At 38.9% G+C, this 12,362-nt stretch overlaps 1 pseudogene; it reads left to right on the top strand.

The window, feature by feature from the left end:
- The first annotated feature begins 277 nt into the window (after positions 1-277).
- LOC133243411 (large ribosomal subunit protein eL33-like) lies at positions 278-731 on the top strand (annotated as a pseudogene).
- Positions 732-12,362: the final 11,631 nt, after the last annotated feature.

Genomic DNA, 12,362 nt, shown 5'->3' on the forward strand with positions numbered 1-12,362 from the left:
GGAGCATTCTGTCTCTGCTGCAGTAGAAATTGAGAAATGCAAGTTGATGCTATGTTTTTCATCTATAATTTAGCAAAGGATAAAAAATGAATGAGACAGTATTACCTAACATTTTGAATCATAAATTATAGCTATAAATACCAACTCTGCTACCTTTTGGGTCCTTTGGCAAATACCATATATCTTATATTATATAAACCTATATATTTTGTGATCTTCAGTTTCCTTATTGGCAAAATGGAGCTACTAAGAAAATCTACTCTTAAGATTGCTGGCTCAGCTCTTTCAGCCATCTTGGACCCTGTGAAGGCCTGCTGGGAACGGGACTTCTAAACCGACAAATATGTCTGGAACGCTGTGGTCCAAGGCCATTTTTGCTGGCTATAAACGGGGTCTACGGAACCAAAGGGAACACACTGCTCTCCTGAAAATTGAAGGTGTATATGCTCGAGATGAAACTGAATTCTATTTAGGCAAGAGATGTGCTTATGTGTACAAAGCAAAGAACAACACTGGTGCAAACACTGGTAACTCCTGGTGCAAAACCTAACAAAACCAGAGTACTCTGGGGAAAGATAACTTGAGCTCATGGAAACAGTGGCATGGTTCATGCCAAATTCCGAAGCAACCTTTCTGCTAAGGCCATTGGACACAGAATTCGTGTGATGCTGTACCCTTCGAGAATTTAAACTTCTTGAAAATAAATAAAAGTGTTGAAAAAAAAAAAAAAAGATTGCTGGCTCAGTTAAGGTAATGCATGTGAAGTGCATACAACAGTGTCTGGCACATGGTGAAAGCTCTAATGACCTATTAATATGAAGAAAGTATTCAAGAAAAGGTCATGGTGGTAAGGCAGGATGACATAAACCTGAGGACTCTGGAACAGAGGTATCTACATAGTCAGTGCCATTGGCATGGCCCAGCAAGAAAACAGACAGAGGAATCTCAAAAAAGACAAAGCCAAGGAGGGAGCAGAGTAAATCTGAGGCTATGAGCATGGCCCAGTGAATTACAGCTGGGGAGGGGAAAATGGGTGGAAATAAGGCTACTAAAGGAAGAGTTCCAGAAAAATATCTATTTCCGCTTTATTGACTATGCCAAAGCTTTTGACTGGGTGGATCACAATAAACTGTGAAAAATTCTGAAAGAGATGGGAATATCAGACCACCTGATCTGCCTCTTGAGAGGCCTATATGCAGGTCAGAAAGCAACAGTTAGAACTGGACATGGAACAACAGACTGGTTCCAAATAGGAAAAGAAGTACGTCAAGGCTGTATATTGTCACCCGGCTTATCTAACTTATATGCAGAGTACATCATGAGAAACACTGGGCTGGAAGAAGCACAAGCTGGAATCAAGATTGCCAGGAGAAATATCAATAACCTCAGATATGTAGATGACACCACCCTTATGGCAGAAAGTGAAGAGGAATTAAAAAGCCTCTTGACGAAAGTGAAAGAGGAGGGTGAAAAAGTTGGCTTAAAGCTCAACATTCATAAAACTAAGATCATGGCATCTGGTCCCATCCCTTCATGGGAAATAGATGGGGAAACAGTGGAAACAGTGTCAGACTTTATTTTTTGGGCTCCAAAATCACTGCAGATGGTGACTGCAGTCATGAAATTAAAAGATGCTTACTCCTTGGAAGGAAAGTTATGACCAACCTAAATAGCATATTGAAAAGCAGAGATATTACTTTGCCAACAGAGGTCTGTCTAGTCAAGGCTATGGTTTTTCCAGTCATGTATGGATGTGAGAGTTGGACTGTGAAGAAAGCTGAGCGCTGAAGAATTGATGCTTTTGAACTGTGGTGTTGGAGAAGACTCTTGAGAGTCCCTTGGACTGCAAGGAGATCCAACTAGTTCATTCTGAAGAAGACCAGTCCTGGGTGTTCATTGGAAGGACTGATGCTGAGGCTGAAACTAGACAAACCTAGACAGTATATTAAAAAGCAGATAAATCACTTTGCTGACAAAGGTCTGTATAGTCAAAGCTATGGTTTTTCCAGTAGTCATGTATGGATATGAGAGTTGGACAATAAAGAAGGCTAAGGGCCAACAAATTGATGGTTTTGAATTGTGGTGTTGGAGAAGACTCTTGAGAGTCCCTTGGACAGCAAAAAGATAAAATCAGTCAATCCTAAAGGAAATCAACCTTGAATACTCATTGGAAGGACTGATGCTGAAGCTGATGTGAAGAGTCAATTCATGGAAAAGACCCTGATACTGGGAAAGATTAAAGGCAGGAGGAGAAGGGGACAACAGAGGATGAGATGGTTGGATGGCATCATGGACTCAATGGACATGAATTTGAGAAAACTCTGGAAGATAGTGAAGGCCAGGGAAGCCTGGTGTGTTGCAGTCCATGGGGTCATGAAGAGTTGGACATGACTGAGTGACTAAACAACAAACTTCCTCTCAAGAACAATATCTATGACCTTCAGGTCATCTTGTTCTCAGAAGCAGCATCATGACATATCTTCTAAGGATTGAAATTTTCACACTGGCCTGTCACATCCTTGCCCACACATTGGCAAAAAGACAATGAACTTGATATGTGCCATTCCCTGTCTAGAGACTTGCTGTAGGACACAGCTTTTCCTCAAATAGCCTATAATGTATGTTTTTCTTTTGCTAATGTTTCTGTTAGGTTAGTTTAAAACACTTAAAATTCCAGAGCCAAAGCAAAATTTTGGAATCTATTTATGAAATCTGAGACTTTTATAGCCAGTTCCTATGCTGAATTTCTGAATGAAGTTATAAGGTATAAAAATGTATTTTATTCCAATGTAGTATAATTTAAGCTTGGTTATGAAAATACATATGGTTATCTTTAAATCAAACGAATGTGATTCTAGTTTATAGAATGAAATTTGCAGATTTCATAAACTTGAAAAAAAACCAAACGTCTGGTTGGATGACACATGGTTTTGACAAAAGTGCTCTTCTCTTTAATCCCTGGAGCAAAGAACGTGATTTCTTCCAGTAGGAATTTTGTGGTGGTATCATTTTCCTTTCTTTGTACTAAGAGCAACTGTGTATTGATTTCAAAGCCCATCTTGACATGTTCTTTAACATCTTGTTTTATTTTTTCTTTAGTTATTTCAAGTCACTGATTTAGAGTAAATATAAAACAAAAACAGAAACAAAAAACCCTTGAATGTGGAAGACTTCAATTAGCACAATCTTGAATCAGCTGATAGTAGTTTTCATTTCTACTATTGGCAGCCATATTCATTGAATCACATTTATTATTCCATTGACTTTTCAGTGAATGGTTTTCTTACTGATAACCAAGAGAATGGCAAAGATGCACCAGTGACTGATTAAAATGAAGAATACCTCTAACTCAACCAGCATCAGTGACTTGTATTCATCAAGTTATCAGTAGAGGACAATGAGATTAAGAATGTAGCCTTTTGGAGTAATTGACATTTTGGCAGCTGACACTATTCAAGTAGTGAACCATTATTGGAAGCATCTTTCAGGAAAAGTTTGACATTCAAAATAAAAGTAAACATTGAAGAGACTTTTTGAGGTGATTAGAACATGTGGAAAATTGGCACAAAAGAAGAAAATCTAATTTTTGCTGAGATCTATTATGTTCTAATCACTATCAGTTGTCCTAAGCACATACCTTATATCATTTACTCCTAGCAATATTTATAGTAAATTAAGCTGATGCTATTATTACTAGAATCTTACAGATGAGGACACTGGGAAGTTAATATGTTTAGGATCATATATTAGTGATGGTATACCTATGGTTTTCTAGTTCCAAAGATCATTCTCTCAATCATTAAGATTTATGGATCTAATTCAGTTCATTCCTAGTAATTTAGTTATTTGGCATAGATTGATTTTGAACCTAATTTTTCAGAAAAATGTAGTAAATCATTATGGAATAATAATAAGCATTTTCTATGTTCTAGGTAATGTGCTGTACTATCTTTTTTCTACCTACCACAGAGGCTTTTTAAACAACTTTATTGAGGCATAATTCACATTATATGTAATTCACACTTTTAAAGTATATAGTTCAATATTTTTAGTATATTCATAGATACATACAACTATCACCATGGACTATTTTAGAACATTTTCAACACCTCAGAATGAAACCCTTGTACCTTGTAGCCATTATTCCCCTACGCTCCCAACAACTTCTGCCTCAGCCTTAAGCAATTACTGATCTATTTTGCCTCTATAGATATTCCTGTTCTGAGCATTTCATATGAATAGAATAACATAACTTGTGGTCTTTTGTGACTGACATTTCATTTAGCATACGTCTTCAAGGTTCATCCCAGTTGTAGCTTATAACAATACTTCATTCTTTTTGATGACTGAATAATATTCCCTTGTATGGATGTGCCATACTTTGTTTATCAATTCATCAGTTGATGGACATTTAGGTTGTTTACATCTTTGGGTATTATGAATATTGCTGCTATGAACATTCATGTACAAGTTTTTGTGTGGATATGTGCTTTCATTTCTCTTGGGAATATACCTACAAGTGAGATTGTTGTGTCATATAGTAACACTACTTCACTGTTTGAGAAATTGCCGAATTTTTCCAAAGCAGCTATACCATTGTACATTCTCACTAACAGTATATGACATTTCTGGTTTCTCTAAATCCTCACCAACACTATGATTACCTGAATTTTTGGTTTTGGCTATCCTAGCAGGTATGAAATCGTAGCTTTATGTGGTTTTGATTTGTATTTTCCTGATGAATAATGATGTCAAGTATATCTAATGTGCTTGTTGAGCATGTATATATTTTCCTTGGAGAAAAGTCCATTTTAGATCTTCTGCCAAAAAAGATTTAGAAAACTGGGCTATTCATCTTCTTATTGTTGATGTGTAAGGGTTCTTTATATATTCTGAATACAAATCCCTTATCAGATACATGACTTGAAAATATTTTCTTCCATTCTGTAGGTTGTTGTGCTATATTTATTACATGAATTATGTAATTTGATCTTTACAAAATCCATATGAGATATCATGCTTCTTTTTTTTTTGTGATCAGAAAACAGGCTCATAGTGGTTAAGTACCTAGTCTAACTCACAGTGTAATATGGGATGGTTCCAGTATTTGCACTTAGAACTTTATTGGAATTTCAATTAAAGTTCTTTACCCTCTCGCCTTGATGCTCATATACACTGTATGTATTTGATGAAAGAAATTGAATCTCAGGATTGCATTGCTCTGTCTATGCTTCACTCCTAGACATTCCAATGGATAAACACTGAGAAGGAAAACACTTTGGCAATACTCTTCAAATTGATTCTCTGGGGACTGTGCTAAGTCCCAGCAGGAAGGTGCAGCCACAAAGCTCCTGAAGTACATTGAATTGATGTTCTGAGTCTCAATATATAAGCATGGGGAATTGTTCTTTTAAAAGACAATGACAGAGAGAAACCTTTTAATGTGAGCCAGATGCAGCCATGATTTTGATTAAATGTTTGCTGGTAACCAGACTGAGGTGGGAACATCTGCCCACTGATGAGCTCCCTGGAGTTTTAGCAGGTGAATTTATGTAGTAAATATAACTCTAAGTACTTCTTCCTGAGGAGAGATGTTAGGGGGAAAAAAGCTTACTTTCCTTTTCTGCCATTTTTTTCCACCTGACATTTAGGAAGCCTAAGTAAATGCATTTCTGCACTGAGATAATACCACTTCCCCTTGGCCTCTTTGCTTCCTCAGCTTTGGCTTTACAGGTGACCAGTAAGTGTTGGTGCCAACATCTGGGCCACATGTGTGTGGGCATCTTGGGTTGTCCAAGAATAGTGCACAGCTCCATATGTGTCTAGTAGCAATCCTCTGATGTTAGAATTTGCTGTTGATATTTTTCATACACACTCACCCTCTTGAGCAAACACACTTCTCTCCTTTCAAATCTACCATCTTAGATGTCCTTACTAGACTGTCTTTGAAAGCTTGGATCATCATGCAGGATACATGATATTTAGAGGAAACATGTTTCAGTTGATGTTTCTGGATTCTTCTTGGTTCTAAGTCAGTTTAGATAAAACAATCTCAGATTAAACAATCTCCATCTGGAGGGCTTTACTCACCTCCCAATCTTCCATGCAAATACAAGGTCTATCTTGTCTTATCACAAGTTACCACCCTGCAGATTATCCATCACTACCTAGACCCTTATTCATATACTGTTCTACACTTGACAAAATTGGACCCAACTCTCTCCCTTTCTTCAGAAGCCCTTCTTTCCTGCCCTCTGAAATTCAGTCTGTCATTAAGAAACTCCCCATTAGCTCCAAGTTCTTCTCTCAATCTTCCATTAATCTCTGTTTTATAACTGGAATATGACTATGGCTTGAGGAAATCACTTCCTCTGCAGTCCTCTTAAGTGAAAATTTGTTTTCCTCACATACCCCAAGGAGTTGAGGTGAACTAGATGGATGCTCCTCATTGTCACTTTCAAACCACTTTTGCTGCTTTATCTTTCAAAACTCACAGGTCATTTGTAGTTCTTGCTATTAAATACTATCATGTGCTGTCCCATCTTATTTTTTTTTAGCATTATTCATTAGACACTTTCCTGAGTCACTTTCTTCTTGTCCACTTTTAGTACTGCCACCATTTTGGCAATGTCAACATATGTCATCTATGTGGATATTCATCCAGCGTTTTTGGCTTTATAAATGCTTCATGCCCTCAATTCTAATGATAGTTTTCTTCTATTGTTCTTTTTTTTTTTCAAATAAACATAATTTATGATAGACCACACTTGAAACGTCTCAAATGCTCATCAACAGAGAAACAGATAAATTCTGGTATTTTTGCACAGTGAGCCACTCACTTTAATACTCATGCTCTAGACATTAATAAACTCAAAAATTATAACAACTTGGAAATCTTGATGTTAAAACATACAGTTTTTGGCCTACAACTGATTATTCTTCCTGCAAAATATTAATACCTCTCTCACATGCATGCACGTGCACACACACACACACCTCTAAATATTCATCAGTTTTGAACTTCAGTCTGTGAACTCTACTACTTTTCACTATCAGCCATACTTCTCAATTCTCATTTCCTCATTCCTTACTAATTTATCATTAGTATCACTTACCTTCATAAACCTTCATCTCTCTATTCACTTTCCCACCCTAGTATTTCCCTGGCCACCAGGGAAGCTCCAAGAAAACTGGAGTTGGTAGTCATTCCCTTCTTCAACGGATCTTCCCAACCCAGGGATCGAGCCTGGGTCTCTCACATTGTAGGGAGATTCTTTACCATCTGAGCCACTAGGCTCACTCATAAAATGGGAACATGACTTTTGGGAACCCTCGCTGGTGGTTCAGTGGGTAAAAAATCTGCCCGCCATGCAGAGATACAGGAGCCATGGTTTCAATCCCTGGGTCGAGAAGATCCCCTGGAGAAGGGCATGGCAACCCACTCCAGTATTCCTGCCTGGAGAATCTTATGGACAGAGGAGCCTGGTGGGCTATAGTCCATGAGGTGGCAAAGAGTTGGAAATACTAAAGTGACTGAGCATAGCACACACATGGACTAAATTGGGCTTCCTTGGTGGCTCAGATGGTAAAGAATCTGCTTGCAATATGGGATACCCAGGTTTGATCCCTGGGTTGGGAAGATCCCTTGGAGAAGGGAATGGCTACCCCCTCCAGTATTCATTCCTGGAGAATCCCATGAACAGAGGAACCAGTCAGGCTACAGTCCATGGGGTTGCAAAGATTCAGACATGACTGAGTGACTAACACTTTCACTTATACAAGGTAGGCTACATTTCTCATTTTCTTTTGCAATTAGTTGTGGCTGTGTGAGTTTTTTCCCAAAGAAATGCAAGCAGGAGTAATTGTGGTTATGTGCATTTTTTCCAATGAAATGCGAGCAGGAGTAATACATGCTTCTTTTGACCATGGCCCATAAATATTTCCATGTGCACTCCTATATGCTCTTTTCTGCTTCTAAAATTGGAATGGAGATGTCCTGGCAGAGATGACAGAAAGTGCTATTTTGTCATTTATCTGATAGAGTTATGATGGGGATTAACTCATATATGAATATTTAGCATATTTCCTACATAGAGCTAGTGGTCAATAAATGTTTTATATCCTATAATTATTATTAAAGTCTTTGTACATTACAGTAATCATCCAGGATGGGAAAAAATGTACACAATCTCTCATAATTCAGGAGACAGTACAACTAAGTCTGCTGTTTTGTGGTCAGTTCTGTGCTGTTCTGTGGTAAGAATCAGACTTGCTGATTCAGCAGTCTTTTCTCTTTTTACACAGTTTCTCTGTTGATGAACTGAGAGAATTCTAAGCCGTATTTAATAATAGTTAAAGGTCCATAATTTGGGAAATACTTATCTAGTGAAAAGCAGTTTAGCTAAAAACAATATGAAAATCTTGGTTATAATGGTTATGAGAATTCTAAACTGTGCTAAACACCTTGTATTTACATAACATTTTTTCTATAAAAGAGCCCTACCACACCTCTTTCCCTACTTACCTATATCTGATACTCTCTTCTGTGGGCCAAAAGGAAGTTCAGACCATCCAAGCCCTGACATATGTGTGGAACTCTCCAGCTTTATCCCCATTTGCTTCCATAGAAACCAAGCCAGTCTCCTTCCTCTGCTCTCTTCAGCCATTCTTGAACTTGCCTAAGAGTTGTCTTTTCTCCCCCCAAAATCTTATTATATCAGTAATGAAAATTTTCATACTTTCTGGGTATATGTGTCATCAGTCTCAACATCCAAACCAAATTTTGGTTGAAGGGTCCATTCTGTCTCTGTGGTGTGATGGCAGCAACTGGCCCCAAGAGCAGAAGACGAGATGCTGTCCCTTACCAGCAGGTGTTTTTTCTCTCTTTTTTGGCTTTTGAACTGGCTCTGCTGTATGCTGGTAAACATGCACTTTGAGCCACAGCCATCTGGATAGCTTGTGCTTTGACCTTGCTTCTTTGTGCTACATGTGTGAGTGACTGTTAAACGTTTGACCAACATAAATCAGTATAGACTATAGCCAGTTGGCATATAGTGAAAGGATTATTGGATTGGGGCCCTCCATAAAGCAGTTCTGAACTGTGTATCTCAATCTGGATTTGTGAGTATCAAGTTGAATCATGTGTATCAATTCCAAAATAACTCATCACTGATACTAACCTCAAAGAAATAATGCCTACTTTGTGAACATTGGTTGTGTCTCAACCATATGTTGGCCCCCTTTCTATATAGAACTCAGGAGAAAAACTTATAGTCTGTTCAATATAGACGATATAAAGGAAGAGCACTAATATGAAGGAAGAACAGTTATTATGTGGGATGCTGAAGTCATACTTCTAAAAGTAAATGACTGTGTGTGTGTGTGCACGCACATGCGTGCATGTGCATGTGTGTATGGTCAGTCATGTTTGACTCTTTGTGAACCCATGAACTGTGGCCAGCCAGCCTCCTCTGTCCGTGGGATTTCCCAGGCAAGAATACTGGAGGGGGTTGTCATTTCCTCCTCCAGGGGATCCAACCTGCATCTTCTGCATTGGCAGGTGGATTCACTAGTACCTTACAAAATGCTCCTGCTGCTGCCACCTAGGCCTTATAAATACAAAGGATCTGGATCTTCTGGGCTCTAGAGAGAAACATGTATGTCACCTCTGTGACAAAGCCAAGAGATTAATTCAACCATTGCCATGGGGACCATGCCATGACAGTACTAACTTGATTTGGGGTTCTCTGGAAGAAGAAACTTATAAAAAACTTTTCACTATAAGATAAATAACATCTCAGGATCTAATTTTAAAATTAAGACACAAAACTCCAAATTGTCAAGAACCTCAGAAATGAGAAATCTAAAAACTTGTCACAGCAAAGAGGAACCTAAGAAGGTGTAACCTGTAATGACTAAATTTAAAGTAGTATCCTGGATGGGATACTAGGACAGCAAAAGGATATTAGGTATAAAGCAAGGAAATCTGATAAAGTCCAGACTTTAGTTAATAATACTGTTTCAGTGTTGGTTGATTAAGTTGAGCAAATGTTCCATACTAATGTACAGTGTTAATAAGGGGAATTGAATGTGGGGTATACGAATATACTCTTTACAATTCTTCTGTAAATCTAAAACTTCTTAAACAAAAAAGTTTTTTAAAAAACCACAAATACTAGGTGATGAGATCTGGAAGACAACAGAATTAAACACTGATGGGGGTGACCATGACTAATGGTTTGGAGGGAACACTTGCTCCCTAACATGTACACCACAAGAATTGAACCAGACAAGATGAGAAATCCTGGAAAATCAACATGGGAAGGCTCTTTAGTGGGTATTGAGGAAGCACACACTTTCTCAAACCAGAGCACATAGATTCCTCCATTCTTCTGTATGTTTCTCCTCCCCCATGGATTTTCAAGTGTGGTGCTTTGTGATGTCAGGCCATTTCAGGGCTACCATTGACTGGAGGACTTTCTTTCTGATCAGTCAAAGCTGATGGGTGTGGCCCTTTATTTTCCTGGAAAGGTATATAGAGAGAGGCCAGGCGCCTTGGTGTTGGACACTATTCCTACAACATGGCAGAAGTCATGAAGGAAGTGAAGGAGGAGTCAGAGATTGAAATAGACAATAAATTTGGAGCAACAAGCGTCAAGCACTAGAGGAAGGAAGACATGTCTGGTCAATCCAATGGCTTGGACAGTGAGAAGGTCAGATTACCCTACCCATGTTCCTCCTCTTCATCCCCCAACTGAGATTTACCCTGCTCTTGCCTGGCACAAAGCCCTTCCTCAATGCACACCCTTTCTCTCAAAATTCTCCTTCCCATCCTCCTTCACTAATGTCTTTCCGGATGACTTTGCTTTCTTACCAGATAACCGAAAACTCATGAAGAAGGTAAAATCAACTCTTCAGCAGAATGTGGAGAAGAGTAAGAAAGGGAAGAAATCGATGATACTAGACTTCTACCACCACTCACAGAATAAAAAGAAGGAGAGTCAGCCAATGGCAGATGAACAAATCCCAGAGGATTCTTCCAACAGTTCTCCTGACAATTCTCCAAGTACCCGCCTGGACCCACCTTCAGTCTGAGACCTTGAGCAATCTGCTGTCCCTCCAGGAAAAGAACTGGCAGAATAGTCGTTTGTGAAGGGATCAAGCATACAGCAATGGTCACCTCGGTAGAGAGCAGGTACTCAGATGTTGATGATTAAAATATCAACAAGCTGTAAAAAGATGTGTGTGTATCTGTTTTTTGATGATGGGGAGGGGAGGAAGGGAAGGGTCAGGGAGGGAGGTGGAATCCTTCCTGTTTGGGGCCCAGACCAGCCAGTACATATTTAGCTAGACATGAGAATGAGGACAGGATGAAGACTGAGCACTGAAGACTGAAGATTTCTGAGCACGGAAGATTTCTTCCTGAACACTATATCCCACTGGTGAGGAGGAACAGGACTTGGTATTTCTGTGTGTCTGGGAGATCCCAGCTGGGGAGAGGGGTGATGTAGGGGTGGTGGCCATGTGTAATAATCAAATTCCACTTTTGATGTTTGACAATTGAATTTTTAAGCCTCATCAATTTCTGTTCCTTTTCTGGCCCACATTTGGGTAAGCTGATAAAAACAGCCAGGGAGTAAAGGAACATACAATAGAAACAGACATACCTAACCTTAACCATTGGAATTATTGCCTTGCCTACATTTCCCATAGCCAAAACATCCATTATCCCAAAAGATCCTCTAGTGCACATGGATAATCTGACCCAGTGAGTAATAAAATTCTTTGCCCCCTATGATCACCTTTAAAAATATGAGACGCTATCGACCTTTCCCCTTAGTTAAAATAACACGTTTCACCTCAGATGTTTTTAAAAAGATTCATTTAGATGAAAGCAGTGTCTTCACAGATTGAAACTCATGATAGGAGACCTATTTAGAGAAGGTGTGGTTATCCCCACTCCTGTTGCAGTTGACAAGTTTTACTTGATCTTAAACCTGAAAAATAAGAACAGTGCCTCAGTGTGAACTTGTACCCTTGGTGTCATGTCCCCACTCACAAGGGCTTCATGGATATTATTGAAACTACTGTTTCCACTGAATAACTGGTAAATACTTTGTAGTCATAGCATATAATTTGGCTAGCATGCTCTTTTTAGTGCCTATTTCACCAACCTCTCAGCTACACTTTACCTTCACCTTAAAAGGGACATGATACACCTTCACCTGGCTACTCAGTGGGTCCAATGTCCAAACCTGCCGTCTCACAGCAGGAAATATTTTCACCAGCTCTAGGTTTTTCCAGGTACACAATTATGACCTCATACTGGTGACATCCTCCTTTGAGGAGATTCCTATGACACA

This window comes from Bos javanicus, chromosome X, assembly GCF_032452875.1.
Source record: "Bos javanicus breed banteng chromosome X, ARS-OSU_banteng_1.0, whole genome shotgun sequence".
NCBI classification, from domain to species: domain Eukaryota; kingdom Metazoa; phylum Chordata; class Mammalia; order Artiodactyla; family Bovidae; genus Bos; species Bos javanicus.